Below are 13,535 nucleotides of genomic sequence, written 5' to 3'. Positions count from 1 at the left end.
TCACTGCCAGAATCCTCTCAAAGGATTCAAAGCCCTCAAGAACCACAGATCTCCTTTATAGCTAAAACTATTGGTCCACTCTTTATTTGGGGGGCCACCAGCCTTCTCTGTGCTTACCTTATGCTTGCAACATTGTTTTTCTCACCTGGGAGCTGCGAATGGAGCTATGAATGCCTTTGTACTTTTCTCTGTATTGCCTTTTTGTTTCTCTGTGCCTTTTAATTTTCCCATCACCCCTTTCTTGATTCCCAGAGCTGTGCCTCTCCTTCTGTTCTTGGAGTACATTTTCTCTTTTGTTGTTCCAACTCCTCTCATTCAAAGAGCTGGATGAAGAATCATTCTATTCTGCCATCTTAGCTGCAAATTTGAATGTATCTTTTTATCTACACAGCCCATCTAAATCTTTTAATTGGAGAGCTGAATCCTCTTACATTCTGAGTTATAGTTAATACATAGAAACATACCTATCATTCTGATACTTTTTTCAGGTTGTTTTAATATCCTTTGTTTCCTTCTGTCTTGTTCATCTTTGTAGTTTAACCATTTTCTGTATTTATATTGTTTGATTTTCTTCTCTTTCTCTTTTGTACATGTATTTTGTTCTCAGTTTTATACTTTCTCATGCTTTAATGATGTTCATAACTTTTTGCTTCTAGTGCAGGACTCTGGTGATGATAAATACCCTGTTTTTGTTTGTCCTAAAAATCTGTGTGTGTGTGTGTGTGTGTGTATGGTACTGATGATCAAATTTAGGACCTTGTGCTTGTGAGGCAGGTGCACTGCCACTGAGCTAAATCCCCAGCCCCCTAAAAATCTTTTATTTATTTCATTTCTGAAGAATAGCTTTTCTAGGTTTAGTATTCTTGGTAATTTTTTTTTAATTTCAGGAATTTGAATATATTATCCCATTATCCCCTGGCTTGTAAGATTTCTGCTGCTAAGTCTGCTATTAGTCTAATGGCAATAATTTTTCAGAGGTAATTTAATTTCAGGAATTTGAACATACCATCCCATTATCTCCTGGGTTGTAAGATTTCTGCTGCTAAGTCTGCTATTAGTCTAACGGCAATAATTTTTCAGGGATCATTTTTTTTCTCTTGAAAAAAAATTGACTCTATTAGGGGTCCTTTGAGCTTCTTGGTCCAGGATGTCTGTATCTTTCCCAAGACTTAAATTTTTTTCAGCAAATGTTTTGATGAATAGTTTTTCTATTCCTTTTTCCTTCTCTCAAACTCATGGGCCCTTATTAATGTGATTGTTTCCTTGACTAATGATATCTCATGAATCTTGAAAGCTTCCTTAATTCTTTTCATTTTTTAATTTGATTGAATGATTTCAAACAACCTGCCTTGACATTCACACTCTTTCTTCTACCTGCTAATTCTCCTCTTGAGGTTCTCCACTGTAGTTTTATTTACTGAAGATCTTTACTCTAAGATTTCTTATTGATTCTTTTTTATGATCTCCCTGCTGAATTTCTCATTTATATCATGAATTGTCTTGCTCAATTCACTGAATTGTCTGCCTATATTTTCTTGTATATTACTGAATTTCCTTAAAATCATCCATGTGAATTACTTTTCAGGTCATTTGGCAATTTCTTTTTCTTTGGTGTCTTTTGCTAGAAAGTGTCTGTGTTCCCTTGGAGGCATCATTATGCCTTGTTTCATACTTTTTCATATTTCATGTTTCTTGGGCCCTACATTGATAGCTGTATATCTGTTTGGTGAATTGCCTCTACCACTTCATAGGGTAGTTTTCATGGTGAAAGAGTCTATGCTGGTACATGCCCTAAGGTATCATTTGGATATTCTGCATTGACTTTGGTTCCAAGTGGCAACTGTAGTGTAGCTCTGTGTAGCTATTTCAGCTGTGAGCAATGTTGGCAGTTTCTGTGAGGGTTTAGTGGCCTAGGTTGCAGGGGGTGTGGGATTGTACTGCCAGCTGCCATGTAGCTTCCCATCAGGGTAGGATTGTTGGCTTCTCTGAATACAGTTCCACAGGTCAGCAGGGTAGACTATGTGCATATGAAATGTCATGTCCAGTAGTGCAGTGGCTGTCAGTGACTGAGGGCCACATGGGAGCCCAGATACAGCATCTGTCAGGCTTCATGGGTGATGTCACAGAGCCTCTAGGGATTTATTTGCTCAAGGAGGTTTTCCTATATGCTTTCCAGGGCAAAGTATGGGAGATTTTATTTTGTTTTTTTGTTTTGTTTTGTTTTTATTGAGTTTATTGGTACAATCTAGGTATACAATACAGTTACACCTCCCTTCACCCTCCTCCCCTCCCCATTTACAAACACTTTGTTTCCATTTTTACAGTTTCTCATATTTTTTCCTCTCCCTTATTACCTTTCCCCCATCCTTACCACTTGCCCTACACCTTTAGCCCTTTACTTCCTATTTCACATTATTAATTATCTCATTAGGATCCTGTGTACTATTGTAGTTTTTCACACCAAAGAAACTATTCGGTATTTCAGTTAAAGAAATCTTTGTATTAACATTAAAAATAGGCAATCCTAAAATAAAACTAAAAAGGAAAGTAAAAGAGAAAAGGCAATGATGTGACATTAAAATAATCCTTAATTCGGGAGATGAAAATGGTCCCCGAACATATTTAAATTGCTTCTTGCTCGTATAGTCTTATCTTATTCTTGTTTTCATTATTTAGAGAATACTTTATTAGTTTCTGTAATCAAACCCACGTAGATATAACCTTACATGTTTAGTACGATGTGTTACACGTACACATGGAAAAAAAATAAATATAAAAATAAACATTTCTAGAGCAATATGGCTGTCCATTTCTGTACAATGCCAATTCAACACAGTAAATTGGGATGACTTTTTCCAAAGTTGGCAGCACCATTAAAGTTTCCCAAAATTCAATTTATATATATATATATATATGTGTGTATATATATTTATATTTATATAGAAAGACTAATAATAGCAGTATGTTATGCATCAATAGCAGCAACAGCTTTTCCAGGTTCTGCAGTCATCTGAACAAAATTATAGACATTCAGCACATTCCATAAAAAACAAACAAACAAAACAAAACAAAAAAACAAATAAAAGAATAATATCCAGAAAACAGCAAAGTTCTGTTGCTGTTGTGGTATCTGGCACCATTTTTTTTATTAGCATCTTAATCATCATCTGGAAAGAGAACATTCTAGAATAGTATCATTAAATGTAGCTCTGATAAAGCACAGTCACTACTATGTATCATAAAGCAGGTACAAGATATTTTACATTCATAGAGGTATGATACAGTACCGTCTTACATCAATAATACTAGAATCAGTTTTGGCTTGAAATTTACTTTGACCCATTTTTTTTTTAATTAGCATCTCAATCATCATCTGGAAAGAGAACATTCTAGAGTAATATTATTAAATGTAGCTCTGATAAAACACGGTCCCTACTATGTATCCTAAAGCAGGTACAAGATATTTTACATTCATAGAGGTATGATACAGTACCATCCTACATCAATAATACTAGAATCAGTTTGGGTTTGAAATTTACTATGTCTGCAAATAAAATTGCTACCCCTGCTTTTTTCTGGGCTCCTGTCACATGGAAAATTGTTTTCTATCTTTTCACTTTCAGTCTATGGGCTTCTATTTGCACTAGGTGTGTTTCTTGTATACAACATATTGTTGGATTTTGCTTCTTATTCCATGTTGTCAGTCTATTTCTCTTGATTGGTGAGTTGAGGCCATTGACATTGCTGGTTATAACTGATATGTACTGACTTATTATTGGCCTTTTGTTGACTCTTTTTACTTTTTCACCTTCTCCTTTTAATTTCTTGCCTTACCTATTTGATTTGCTCTGTTAGGCCTCATGGTGTTGTTGCCTTCATTGTCTTTTTCTAAGATCTTGTTTAGAATTGCTTGTGGTGCTGGTTTGGTATTCAGGTAGTTTCTCAGGTGTTCTTTGTCATTGAAGTGTCTTATTTCCCCCTCCATTTTGCAAGAGAGTTTTGCTGGATACATCAGTCTAGGTTGGAGGTTGTTCTCTTTTAGTACTTGAAATATCTCATTCCAGGCTCTCCTTGCCCCAAGGGTTTGTGTTGAAAAGTCTGCTGTGATTCTGATGGGCTTTCCTTTGTATGTGATTTGTTTCTTTTCTCTTACTGCTTGTAGTATTTTGTTCTTCTGTTGGGTTTCTGGGATCTTGATTATTATATGTCTAGGTGTAGATTTTTTTTGATTGTAGCTAGTTGGGGTCCTATATGCCTCAGTTATCTGAATGTCAAATTCTTCCCCTCTGTTTGGGAAGTTTTCTGTCATTAATTCTGCAAACAGCTTTTTAAAGTCATTTGTATTTTCTCCTGCTACTTCATGTATTCCTATCAGTCTTATGTTATTCTTCTTTGCATCATCTAGGAGTTGTTGGATCGATTTCTCATGATCTCTTACTGTTTTTAAGAGACCTCTCTTTTCATGGTCACTGACTGCAATCTTATCTTCTATATCTGAGAGCCTATCTTCGCATTCTTTTATTCTGTTGTGTACACTTTCAATAGAGTGTTTAATCTCCTGGATATCTGTTTGAATCTGTTTTATGGATTCCATTTCTTTCCTATGTTGGGCGTTTATTTTTTCCATTTCTTTCTTATGCTGGGCCTTCATGGCTTCTATCATGGTCCTGAGCTCATCTATTTTTTTGTCAGTTTCTGCTCTAGAGTCTCGAATTGCGACTTCCATTTTGCTCACTATCTCTATGGTTATCTGGGAAATTATTTCTGTTTTGAATTTTTCTAGAGCCTAATTGATCCGTTTTGTTACTTCCTGTGCTTTGAGTTCAGGATGTCCTGGTGGTTCACTGTCAGCCTTTTCATCCTCATTTGCCCTACTGTTCGCCATTGGTAAACTGAAAGTTTGTCCTTGTGTCTTGCTTAAGTGTTTTCTCATTTTTATTTTTGTTGTCGGACTGTCCTTGATTTAATCTCTGGATTATCACCCAAATCTTCCTGATATAGTTGTGCCCTAGCTTCTGTGTCTCTAATGACCCACAGACATTCTCATCTTCATAACATCAGAGAAAACAGCTCATCAAATCAACTGCAATGCTTCATCCCAACTGATACAATCAGCAACACATTAAGATCAAGCACAACTTTGACACTGACCACCGGTGGTAGTCACTAGTCTATCACCCTTAAATCATTTGAATTAAACTGAAATCAAGAAGCAGTCCAGAGCATGTCTGCAGTGAACAAAATTTCAATATAGTGTATTTACCATTTAATGGCTCAGACAGAGGGAGGATGCAAGATCCCTGATCTCAGTTAGCTGATGGCTGAACCCCATGATGCTCGCTGACTGACCTCGGGCTGCAAGGCCCAGATTGAGTTCCCCAACCTTCTGAATGCTTGAACTCCACAACATTGTATTACAGGTTTCCCAGGCCCTTTCTTTAAAGATGTTCAAAGTTGGGAACTCAGAAAAATACCCTTGATAGCCACCTCTGCCTCTGCAGAGTGGGTCCATAGACTGGCACAGTCAGGAGGTCTGAGAGTGTGGGTGGTGGGGATTATAGGGGTTCAGGGCACCTGGGCGGCTACCTTCCCGGCACTTGAGTGATGGTGTCTGGGTCAGGAACAGGCGTGGCTCTCCATCCGACATAGATCAGGGCCCGGGCTTCCTCCCCGTGCTTGAGTGATGCCAGCTGGGTTGAAAGCAGGTGTGGCTCTCCCTCCCGTGGTGGGTCGGGGCCCAGGCTGCCTCCTGGCGCTGAGCAATGGCGTCTGGGTTGGGAGCCTATGGGAGATTTTAAATGTCCCAATATTTTAAAAAGAATTTTAATGTTCCAACATCAAAGTGCCTTTGTTGCAGATTTCTGCAATAAATCTCTATTTTTGTCCATAATCTTGAAGATATTCTTGATACTTGTGTATATTATCTGTAAAATGAAGATACTGTCAGGCATAAAGTGCCAGCATGAACTCCATCTTAGTTAAAGGTTAAACTCACCTTCTTGAGAAGACAAGAAAGGCCCAAGGTCACTAAAAAGGCAGCATTTACTCAGGATAATGGTCAGGAACAAACACCAAATGTGAATATTCCAGGTAGAAGAGATAGATGATTCCCGCAAAGATTAACCATAGCCCTACACTTTGTCATGGAAATGGCACTCCTATAGAGATTAACCACAGCTCTGTACTTTGCCACAGAAATGTCAGCCTCATCCTGTGCAAACTATATGTTCTGTTCCTTTCTTCTAACCGCCGCATTTTGCTTCTGTAATTTTGCTTGCTTCCACCCCATCTAGAAACATATAAAACCCTCTTGTACTCTGGGCTCAGTGCATTCTCCAAGTCTTTGCTTGGAGGGGCAGTGTGGCCAGACTCATAAAGTTCTGTTTAACACCATCCTTGGGTGCAGCTCATTCAGTTCCTTTGAGGTGTTGTCTCATTGTCACTGATCTGTAGTTCTTTGGAACATTTAGTTAAGATTCCTGGTGGTCTTACAATACTATTATAGACTGGGCTGGGGCCACTACAATTGTCAGTGCAGAAGACAACTGTGTCTGGAGACACATTTACTGGAGGCCAGGGTTCAAGGAAAAGATGAACAACTTCCTCTAAGGATGAACAGCAGTGACTAATATTCTAAATAGGCATCAATAGCCTGGGTGAGGATCAAGACCTTAACCCACCCCTTCCAGGAAAAGTCCCTGATCCAGCTCTTCCAGGAAAGACTTTTGTTCGTACATAATTGCTATGTGACTTGCTTCCCATTTGATCCCCCATTTAATCAATATTACCTAAGTGATTGTGATATAGGGGGAAGAGATGTGACTCCCAAACTTACTGATAGAGAAAACTTTAATAGCAAAAAACCTATGAAATGTCACTATGTAAAATGACTTCTGCCATCCCTAACAGCAGTTTGCTTTGTTCAGTTCAGAATCAACAGACACTGGAGGTATCTAGTCTCATCCTGAGATAACAAGGCACAGCAAGAACCCCTAGCTCAAAAGTTTTGTAAACCACTTGATTGTAAAGATAAAAAGAACCATTGTTAACTTCATTTTCCTGACCAGGAACCACTGTCCCCTGGGCTAGAATACATAGCTAGACAGAATTTTAAAAGTAAACTCCCACAACAAGGAAGTGCTACATCTGGGCTGATAGCCAGAAGAATCTTAAAGGTAAACAACAAAGGAGTGCTATATCTGGGTTGAAATTCAACTGTCTTTACTGAATAGTTTCTCTGGTGTTAAAAACTAAAGTGTAAATAAGATCCAAATTGTATAACTGACAATGTGAAATAGTAAAAAAAGAGCTAAAGGTGTAGGGGAAGTGGGAAGGGTAGGGGAAAGGAAATAAGGGAAAAGAAAAAATATTAGAAAAGGGAAAAATGGAAACAAAATCTTTGTAAGTAGGGAAGGGGATGAAGGGAAGGTTGGGGTATGGAGAAAAAATGAGAACCATGATCTGTCATGTAAAGGTACAAGACCCCAATGATAAATGTAACTGTACTGTATACTTAAAAAGTACCAATAAACTCAATGAAAAAAAAATTTAAAAAGAAATTCAACTGTCTTGCCACCATCATTTGTATATCAGCAATGTGGATTGAAAGAATGAAATTAAGACTGTAAAACCCTATAAAAGAGGGAGCTGTAATCCATACTTGCTTGATCAGGGCACTGCTATTAAGTGTGATCAATCTTTGTCAATAAAATAAAACTTTTTTGTTATTTCACTTCCATTCTGCCACCTCTCTGTGTGTCACTTACCAATTCCTTCCTTAACACTACTAGATATCCAAAACATTAATTCATGTTCTCTAAAATTGAAGAATAAATTCTAGGAACAAGAGGTTAAGAGTAGGAAAAATTTATTGAGGGAAAGAAAGCTTCTGACAGAAGGGGGACCAGAAAGGGGGTTGCCCACCCACCCCACTTTTCAAAGGTGTTTTATACAACTGAGCCATGTGGTGAGGCAGGTACAAACTGGGACAAAACTAATAAGACACAATGGAAAATTACAAGATGGGCATGAGGTGGTGCAAAACCCTGACCAACAAATATGATTACAAATACAGTCACCCAAGTAATACTGATTAAATGGGGGTCAAATGCTATGCAAGTTGCATAGCAAGTGTACAAGGATTTTCAGTAAGGGTGGGGATCAGGAATATATCCTGAAAAGGCTGGGTTAAGACCCTGCCCCCCCACCCACCCAGGTGATTGGCACCTATTTAGAATATCTATCACTGTTATTTATCCCCAGGGGGAATCACAGGGGTATAGTAGTTTCTCTCCTTGTACAATTCTGGCCTTCAGTGAATTTGTCTTTATTGTCCTCCATGTTAGCTCCTTGATGGCAGCCCTGTCTAACTGCCTACAAGACATCTAATTAACTTACCTATTGCAATAATTGTACTTGTAATTTATTGGTTGACCATAATTTTGTCCCACCTTATACCTACCTTGTGAATTTCCACTGGATCCATATTATTTAAGTAACTATATTCGTAATCTTATTAGTTGAATACAGTTTTATCCCACCTTATACCTGCCTCACCTCATGGTTTTGCTCTAGAAAACTTCCTTGAGAAGCACAAGCAACCCACTTACTGGGCCCTCTTCTGTCTCTCTTAGACAGAAGCTGTCATTCCCTCAATAAATCCTTCCTTCTCTTAACCTCTGTTGTTCCTAGAATTCATTCTTTGATTTTATAGAACACAAACTCAGAGTTTTGGACATCTAACAAGTTGGGAATTATATTTCCCTTATATTATTTGGATTATTTGGAGGTTCTATATCATGGCTATATCACTATTCTTAATGCATTTTTTAAGGACTACACATCTGTTTCTCAGAGCCTGGCCTTCTGGAAATGGGCTGCTCAACTGCTTCTTGGGGGCACAGGAAGAGAGGTAGTACTGCCTGGGTGGTTTCTCAGGGGTCTTGGCAGATCAAACCATCCAGGAAAGACTGATTAGGGGTTTCCTAGGGTCCTAAGTGGGTCTGCATGCATGGCTGTCCCTATGCCTCCTGAGCCTGTGTGAGTTCAGTTATACAGGGTAGACTGCTAGCTAACTCCCCAGGGTAGAGAATGTGTGAGCAGAGCCTTTCAGCTTTTTCTGGGACAGCAGTAGTGAAGATAGGGCCACTTAGCTACTTCCTTGGCCAAGAGTGAGTGGACAGGGCATCGTGTCTGTTTCCAGAGAATAAGAGGGTGATTGGGACCAACCAGCTCACTTTTTTGTTGTTTTGGGGTTTTGTTTTTCGATACCAGGGATTGATCTCAGGATCTTGCATTTGTGAGGCAGGTGAGGTGCCACTGAGCTAAATCCCCAGCCCCACCCAGCTATTTTGAGAGTGGGGAGTTTCTTCAACCCAAGTCACTCAGTGCTTACAAGGGACTATGTAGCATGGCCACCTGGCAGGTATGTGGGGAAAACTAAGTGAGTTGCTCAGATCAACTGCTCAGCTGCTTCACAAGATCCTGAATCAACAAGATTACCAGATGGCTCTGCACAGCAAGAGCCCGTGTTGGGGAGGCCACAACATGGATTGGGTTCTTTCTCCAGAGCAGCACTGCAATGTGGTAACCTAGCAGCTCCACAAACTGAGCTAAGGGCCTATGAGGGCCACAGGGTTCTCCAGCAGTAAATACCTCATATGTTTGGCAAGAAAGGTGACTGCCAGGGGCCTTCTGCTTATGCTTTCATTCCTGAGTGAAGTACATCTCGGTTCAGGATTAATCTCTAGAGACAGGACAACAGATGCTGTGTGTTTAGTGAGCTTCTGTATAACACCTTGTCTGCCTCCATGGTACACAACATCTTATCACATCTTTACTGCACTCCCATACTCTATTTCAAACCCTCATGTGAAACAGCTGCAGGTGTTTGTGTTTTTGTACTTTTGTAGGGACAAGCTTCTAGGTAAGGAAAAGATAGGCTTTATTAAAAATTAATAGAGAATCATACTAAAAGCAGTTTCTGCCTGTATAAGTAGCCTCTACAGTTAGAGCAATTAGATAAAAGAGAGAGAAACACCCAGAGAAGCACCAGGTAACACAATTACTATAAGAATATATCAGAAAGAGTTGACAAAGCCAGTTGAAAACCAGAAACATAAAAGACAGAGAAGTCAGCCCCCTCACTCACCTCTGATGAAATGTGAAGGAGATATAGTGTAGCCACCTAAAACTCTTATTTAATATTTGAAAGACAAACACCTACACATATATACTTAGAGGTATATTTTCACTTTAACCTCAGTATACCAGCACCAATGTACACATATCCCCTTCTCTTAGTCATTAACTCTGAGTTACCTTTCTATAAGGCTCTACACACACACACACACACACACACACACACACACACACACACACACACACTTATCCATCACAAAGGGACAGGAAGAAATCCAATACACAGAAAGAATGTAGACAGAGGTGCCCAAGGTTAGGATCAAAGACAACCAGAGAGCCGATCGGATGGGGACAACTTCCAGGTGCCCACAGAGGGATGGGAAAACTTACTAGTCCAAAATAAAAAGGAGCTTATGACAAAAACCCATGGGTGTTCACTTCTGATGCCCTCTACTCTTCCAGAGCACCTGTCTTCTTTCTTTGTCTTTCTCTTTCTTTCTTTCTTTCTTTCTTTCTTTCCTTTTTAGTCCTTTTCCAAATAAATCATCTTCTTTTATCTTAAATTCTGCCTCTTTAATTCATTACTGTTGCTGAGTTTACAATCCAGGTAGCTGTGTGTTCCAGACAGGAACAGTGTGTACATCCCACCCCTCTACAATATGTAGAGATGCACACAACAGAAATCTCTGGTAATGCATCTTGCCAGGAATCTAAATCCACACTTTACCAGTTAAATAATGACTTGACTGTAGTTATAGTGAGTTTCAAGAGAAGGGAAGTAACTATAGTCCAGAGAAGAGAGCCCCAGACCCCACAGAACCACAGCTGAGTGACTCCTCTGGGCCAGATTCTGCCTTTAGACTTGTAGGAAGGAGCAGCATGACAGCAAGCAGCCTGCTGAGAATCACAGCCCTGGGTATGTGGAGGAACCAAGGTTGGAGCTGCAGATGACAAAGTACGTAGGTCACCCTCCACATATTTTTGTCCAATTATCACCATCAGGACTCTGGGATTGCCTGGATTTTAATGTTACAACACCAAAGAAGTGCCTTTGCTACAGACTTCTGCAATAAACTCTTATTTTTCGTTCATGATCTTGAGGATATTCTTAATGCTTCCTTATTTCATCTATAAATGGAGGTATTGTCATTGAAATCTTGTGTTGAAAATTATTATCACATAATTTATAGATATTTGATGTATAATTGAAGTATTAGACCTCACTTTAATTATTTTCCACATCTAATCTTCCAAGATCTTAATCTCTTCTTTATACTGCTTAATAAAATATAAGGAAAGTGTCCTTCCCATACTGTAAAGCATACATTCTTTGGCTAGTCTGTTTTGGGCAGAGAGACTTTACTTAGGTAACTATATAAGTATAGAGCTATATATAACTATAATTAACCATATGTAACACTATATATAATACATAACCATGTATATGCCTTATATATAACTATATTAACAACACTATATACATATACACTTATGTGTATGTGTATATAAATATATATATATGCATGTATATTTATGCAAGCACACATATGTATGTATACACACATATACACAGGCTTATGACCTACAAGGTTAAAACCCAGCTCTAAGTTAAGAGCTGGCCTTGTTTGGTGATTACAGTTAGCTGCTTATCATTTATTTCTCATAGGTGTTGCTAAATGGAATTTTATCTCGAGGCTTCATTTGTTAAGAAGTACATTAACATAAAAGAAATCCTCCCTAGAACTCCAAGGAAGATGTATTACTCTATTTTTTCTAGTAATAGAAAGCACATATTTTATTAAAAAGATTCAAAAGACAATTGTTTATAAAAATGACATATGGAGATGTGATTCATTATTTCTAAAACATATGAGAAAAATAAGTCAGAGTGGACACATGAGGAATTAAGGAATCCTTTTTTTTTTTTTTTTTTTTTAATATCCAGTTTTCTAAAACACAATCCATGACTAATGTTGTTTCTATTTCAGGTCTATTTCAGATACAGAGTTAAAAATATGATTTCAGCAGATCAAAACTGCCTTTAATGAAATTTAACAATTTCATATCCACTCACGTTTATCTTTATATACTTTAATTTGGATATAATATCATCAAATAAGTTTCCTTTTAGGCACAGAAATTTTCATATTTTCAGCTTGATAGCCATTAGTCAGGTCCAGTTTTGTTCTCCCCAAAATTATTCTTTTTCCTGTTTAAACCACTACTTTCCTCCTTAGGTTCAGAAATATTTTATACTAAAGAGGAAATATATCTACTAGATAATTTTAAAGGCTTTTTTGTTGGAGTTGTGGCCAATGTTAGTCATCCAAACTCAACCTCCTATTGTTTCTCCCTACAGAGGGTTTGGAAACACAGCTGTAATCTTCACCACCTCACCAGCAAATCCATGGCTGTGTTCCTATTGCTGTGACCTGCCAAAGGCACGGATGCCAAGGGTTCTCATGCACACATAAGAACTGCCAGAATACTTGTTAAAACAGATCTCTGATTTAGTAGGTCTAGTCTTAACCCATGAATTTTCATCTAATTAATGCCTGGATGAAACTGATGCCACTTGTTCGGTAACCAGTTTGAAAAATATTGCATAAATTCTAGCATATTAACTTCCATTCCAGAAGATACTAATTTTTCTCTGCACACATCAAAGTCAAAGATGAAAAAGAGCTTCTAAACATTTTTTGTTTGTTTGTTTAAGAACAAGTTTGCAGCCTGTACCATAATGAGATTCCATAATCACTCATTAAAGTCACTCCTGCTGACTCACTGGCCTTCGCGAATTCTTTCAGGCCTTATTTGCCTGGCCCAGGTTTCCAGAGTTTTCTGGACTCTGCTGCTTCAGTATTAGACAACTGTTGCCCCTGTTTCAATATCACAGCATTATTGCTATTATCTTTCTGACTCAGATAGAAATCTAATAAAGAAAAAAATTACCCATTGTAGAAGACAGATGAAAACTGCTCCCCAGGTCATAATCTGTTTAAAGAACAAGCCTTTTTAAGAGTTTAACATTAATTAACAAGTCAGCATGTCCCTGTACATTTTTAAATCTCTCCAAACTCATGAGGTAGGAGGTTTTGCTATTAGCTTTCATTACTGCAAATATTTTAATAGCTTGTGAATCTTTCAGAGAGGCAAAAACATGTCCTCCATGAGCTAATGACTGCAATAGACCAACCATATAGTCTAGGAGAGGGGGTGTGTGGCTGAGCCTCACGTGCCCTTTGGGACACTTTAATGTATTCCTCTTCCTGTCAAGCCATTTTCAAATGCACTTACAATACAGCTTTAGCTCTGTTAAGAGTCCCTAGCACAAAGAGTCCCTGGCACTGGCTCTATTATTTTGATCATGGAACAAAACAATGTGCTGTTTATTT

This window comes from Fukomys damarensis, unplaced genomic scaffold (assembly GCF_012274545.1).
Source record: "Fukomys damarensis isolate Sample0158 unplaced genomic scaffold, DMR_v1.0_HiC HiC_scaffold_9, whole genome shotgun sequence".
NCBI classification, from domain to species: Eukaryota; Metazoa; Chordata; class Mammalia; order Rodentia; family Bathyergidae; genus Fukomys; species Fukomys damarensis.
The sequence above is the reverse complement of the archived record's forward strand: the minus strand, read 5'-3'. Positions refer to the sequence as shown.